Here is a 5,727-nt window from a genome sequence, read left to right on the forward strand (position 1 = left end):
GCTGCCCTGGGCTCAGGCAGCCACTGCAGGCTGTCCAGCACTCTGGGTTGCTCTGGACACCGCTGGGGCTTCCAGAACTGCAAGGGCCTTATGACACAACGCAGGTGTCACCAGGCCCCAGGGCTGTTCCATGGGTTCTGGAGCTCCAGCAGGGCTTCACTTGTCCCTCCTGTCCCAGGGCACCTTGTTTTCCCCCCAGAGCAGCAGTGCTCTCCCCCCAGTGCAGCGCTGTGTGTGTTGGGATCCAGAGTCAGGCATGATCAGGGATATCACCAAGGCGCTCCCCAGCCTGGTGCACCCGACAGACTACTACCCGCTGCTGGTCTTCCAGACAGGTGGGGGGGAAGCTGCTTCCCGCAGTCTGAGGGGGATGAAGAAAGACTACAGGGCCTTGGGGCGGATGGTGAAAGAGTCTGGGGCTCAAGTGATCTTCTCCTCACTTCTTCCATCTTCCGGTGATGATGTGGGACTGAATGGGAAAACTCAGTCCGTAAACAATTGGCTACAAGACTGGTGCTTTAGGCAGGGCTTTGGGTTCTTTGATAACGGCTGGTTTTATAAGGCTCCAGTCCGGATAATGGCACGTGGGAAAGGTTTAACTCACAGAGGCAAAAGGATGCTGGGGCATGAATTAGCAGGGCTCATTTGGAGAGCTTTAAACTAGATTTGAAGGGGGATGGGGCTGTAACTGGGCTTGCCCCAGTGGGGCAGCACTCTGGGATTGATGAAGACTGGGAGGCCTCCTATAATCCTAGGGTGAAATCGGTGAGCTCAGCTCCCTCCTTGAAATGCCTGTACACCAATGCGCACAGCATGGGAAATAAGCAGGAGGAGTTAGAGACCTGTGTTAAGTCAGGAGATTATGATCTGGTGGCAATTACAGAGACGTGGTGGGACAGCTCCCATGACTGGAATATAGTCATGGAGGGCTATGTCCTTTTCAGGAAAGACAGGCCAGCCAGGCGGGGTGGTGGGGTTGCTCTTTATGTGCGAGAGCAGCTACAATGTACTGAGTTCTGTCCAGGGACAGAGGACGAGCGAGTTGAGAGTCTGTGGGTGAGAATTAAGGGGCAGGCTGGCAGGGGCGATACTGTTGTGGGTGTCTGTTACAGGCCACCAGATCAGGGTGAGGAAGTTGACGAGGCCTTCTACAGGCAGCTGAGAGCGGCCTCACAGTCACAGGACGTGGTCGTCGTGGAGGATTTTAACTTCCCTGATGTTTGCTGGAAGGACTACTCAGCAACCCAGCCACAGTCCAGGAGGTTCCTCCAGTGTATGGATGATAACTTCCTCATGCAAATGGTGGATGAGCCAACCAGGAGAGGAGCGCTGCTGGATCTCATCCTCACTAACAAGGAGGGTCTGGTCGAAGCAGTAAAGGTTGAGGGCTGCCTTGGTTGCAGCGACCACGAGGTGGTGGAATTCAGGATCTTGTGTGGTAGGACCAGTAGAATAGCAAGCAGAATTGCAACCCTGAACTTTAGCAGGGCAAACTCTGGCCTTTTCAAGCAATTGCTAGGGGAAATCCCATGGGCGAGGCTGCTTGAAGGTAAAGGGGCCCAAGATAGTTGGTTGGCATTCAAGGATTGCTTATTCCGAGCTCAAGAGCAGAGCATCCCGACACGTAGGAAGTCAAGGAAGAGGACCAGGAGACCTGTGTGGCTAAATAGGGAACTGCTGGGTATGCTCAAGTGGAAGAGGAGAGTTTACAGGTCATGGAAGGAGGGGCTGGCCACTTGGGAGGAATATAAGGCTGCTGCTAGAGGATGTAGGAAGGCAGCTAGGATGGCTAAGGCCTCCTTAGAATGAAATCTGGCAAGAGGGGTCAAGGACAGCAGAAAGAGCTTTTTCAAATACATGGCAGATAAAACTAACACCAGAGGCAAGGTTGACCCACTGGTGAACGGGATGGGTGCCCTGGTGACAGAAGATACAGAGATGGCAGAGTTATTGAATGCCTTCTTTGTCTCTGTCTACTCTGCCGGAGGCAGTCCTGAAGAGCCCTGTACCCCTGAGACCTCAGATGAAGTCAGGTCACTGGAGCAGTTTGCCTTAGTCGATGAGGACTGGGTTAGGGACCAGTTGAGCAATCTGGACATCCATAAATCCATGGGTCCAGATGGGATGCACCCGCGGGTGCTGAGGGAACTGGCGGAAGTCATTGCTAGACCACTCTCCATCATCTTTACCAAGTCTTGGGAAACGGGAGAGGTGCCTGAAGACTGGAGGAAAGCAAATGTCACTCCAGTCTTCAAAAAGGGCAAGAAGGAGGACCCGGGTAACTATAGACCGGTCAGCCTCACCTCCATCCCTGGGAAAGTGATGGAACACCTTATCCTTGATGCCATCTTAAGGCATATCAAGGATAAGAGGGTTATGAGGGGCAGTCAACATGGCTTTACCAAGGGGAAGTCATGCTTGACCAACCTCATAGCCTTTTATGAGGAAATAACACAGTGGATGGATGATGGCAGAGCGGTGGATGTGGTCTACCTTGACTTCAGCAAAGCATTTGACACAGTCTCCCACAGCATCCTCATAGCTACATTGAGGAAGTGTGGTCTGGATGATCAGGTAGTGAGGTGGACTGCAAACTGGCTGAAGAAGAGAAGCCAGAGAGTTGTAGTCTATGGGGCGGAGTCTAGTTGGAGGCCTGTATCTAGTGGAGTGCCTCAAGGGTCAGTACTGGGACCAGTATTATTTAATATATTCATCAATGATTTAGATGAGGGAATTGAGTGTACTGTCAGCAAGTTTGCTGATGACACTAAGCTGGGAGGAGTGGCTGACACGCCAGAAGGCTGTGCTGCCATCCAGCGAGACCTGGACAGGCTGGAGAGTTGGGCAGGGAATAACTTGATGAAATATAACAAGGGAAAATGTAGAGTCCTGCATCTGGGCAGGAACAACCCCAGGTTCCAGTATAGGTTGGGGAACGACCTGTTAGAGAGCAGTGTAGGGGAGAGGGACCTGGGGGTCAGGATGACCATGAGCCAACACTGTGCCCTTGTGGCCAAGAAGGCCAATGGCATCCTGGGGTGTATTAGAAGGGGGGTGGTCAGTAGGTCGAGAGAGGTCCTCCTTCCCCTCTACTCTGCCCTGGTGAGACCACATCTGAAATATTGTGTCCAGTTCTGGGCCCCTCAGTTCAAGAAGGACAGGGACCTGCTGGAGAGAGTCCAGCACAGGGCAACTAAGATGATTAAGGGAGTGGAGCATCTCCCTTATGAGGAAAGGCTGAGGGAGCTGGGTCTCTATAGTTTGGAGAAGAGGAGACTGCGGGGGGACCTTATTAGTGTATATAAATATATAAAGGGGGAGTGTCACGAGGATGGAGCCAGGCTCTTCTCAGTGGCAAACAATGATAGGACAAGGGGTAATGGGTACAAACTGGAACACAAGAGGTTCCACTTAAACTTGAGAAGAAACTTCTCAGTGAGGGTGACAGAACACTGGAACAGGCTGCCCAGGGAGGTTGTGGAGTCTCCTTCTCTGGAGACATTCAAAACCCGCCTGGACACATTCCTGTGTAACCTTATCTAGGTGTTCCTGCTCTGGCAGGGGGATTGGAGTAGATGATCTTTTGAGGTCCCTTCCAATCTCTAACATACTGTGATACTGTGTGATGATGTGAGAGAGACTGGTTACAGTGCAGAGAGATTTGCTGGAGGCTCACTGCAAGTGGGTCAGTGGGTTTGCCTTCAGTGAGCTCAGTCTGAGCAAAATTAAATCAAAGGTTTGCTGCAGAGTGGCTCCTATCTATCAGTTGGTGGCTGTAGGGAAGGCAGCAGTGGAGACAAAACACAGCCTCTGCAAGTCATCTCTTAGGACTGTCCAGTGATCTCAGCAGATGATTTGGTCCAGATTTGTTTATCCCCTCCACTAGATTCACCTTTCATAAAAAGTATAATAGATGGAAAAGACCTTCCTCTGATGATGACTTTTTCCAGTTTAGAATGTTGAGTAACTTCTCAGATAACTTTTCTAATTTTTCTTTTCAGCCTCCTGGCCTTTCTGGCAAAAAAAAAAAACTCTCTTCCTGAAATCCAGTGCTCTAAAATTGCATTGTGACCATCTTCTGTACCAAGAAATTTGAACATAAGTATTTATTTGTAACTAAGCACCGTACTAAGAGTCCTTAAATCAGCACAGATTTCTTCTAAGTTAAACACAAAACAGTTGCAATTGTTTCTTCTTTTCCAGATATATAACTATGAAGCAGCTTGTGCACCTTTCTTTCAACCTGGGTAAATAAAATATCTATGTACCTGGAATCACATATTTCTGCCCCTCCACCAAAGAGCACACAGAGGCTTTGTGAGCAGGGAGCATGCTGGTTCAATGACAGTCCCACACCCAGACCCACAACCTGCCCTTCTCTCCAGCTTGAACTCCCATCCACAGGTTTTAAACTGGAATTCACCAGGCTCCTGCCTGTCATACACACCCCTAGGAGGAAAACAGACAACTGCTCTCAAGGAGTGTGTTGTGTGCATTCTTCTAACACAGAGTGGTGACACTATTGAGAACCATGTGCTGAACACTGGAGCTTTACTCCTGTAAGAACCATTCAGACGGCTGCTGCTGCAGCACCTGCAGTGGCTAGTACTCTGCACTGGTTCAATCTTAACAGTGTTGTGAGAACTTCACACACAGATAGTGGGGAACTGAAGGGCAGGTAAAAAGATTGTCAAAGATCATGGAAACACATTCTCCTCCTCATAAGGCTAAATATGATTCTGTGATAATAGTGCTCATTTCTCCATAGGTTGGAAGCATTCTGAGGCAGGAACTGCCTTTTGCTTGGTGTTGGTGAGGTGTCCATCTTCAGTGGGGATTCTCAGCTGGTCTTTCCAGGTCATCCAGTTCTGCAGCTGCGGTTTCCACACGCAGGTTTTAGTGAGGAGAACAGTCAGTTTGTACTGGATGATGAGCAGTGCGAGGAATAACTGGGCAGGTTCAGGATCTGGAGTTTGGTTTTTAGGCTACAATGTTAGGAATGGAGAAGAGGGCTGTGGAAGAGGCAGAAGGGGACAGGGTGGCCAGTGACAAGGTCCAGGTGACAGCACAAGCTGCCGCACACTTCCTTGGTTTGGAAAATTAATTTATTAGCAATTTATTTCATTTTTATGTACCAAATACAGTGACTGTTTGCTCAGAGGGTGAATGGCCAAGCTAAGATAGGTATCTTCCAAATGGATGTGCCCCTGAGGTGAAGAGGAACTGCCTGCCAGCAGGCTGTAGAGACAGGGCCGTTCAGAACCTCGGGTGCAAGGCTCCGGGAGCACAGAACCTCGGAGCGTCGGGCTGTAACCGCGCCCCAGCCTGGCCCCGACCTGTGGGGGTTGGTGCCCCAGGTGCCGGGGCGGCGGCGGGATCGTGCCGCTGCCGTTACTTTTCTGCCTGGTGCGATGCCACGGGGGAGACGCCAACGTCGCTTCACAGACCTGCTGCTACCGGTCGCGACTCACCAGTCTCCCGTACGTGCCGGGCCTGAGACGATGCGCGCAACCGCGCCCCAAGACCGCAGCAGGGGCGCGTACAGCGAAAGGGCCCTGGCGAAGCAACTTCCCCGGAGCCCGCCCTGCCGGTACCGGCCGCGACTGAGCAGCAGCCCCGAGCCCGGCCTCTCACAGAGCCGACACCTGACCACGGAGCGCCCCCTGGCGGCAGCGCATACCGCCGGCGCATGCGCGCGGCACAGGGCGCCCTTTTCTAGCCCCTCCT

Source organism: Psittacula echo (assembly GCF_963264785.1).
Source record: "Psittacula echo genome assembly, chromosome: 5".
NCBI lineage: Eukaryota > Metazoa > Chordata > Aves > Psittaciformes > Psittacidae > Psittacula > Psittacula echo.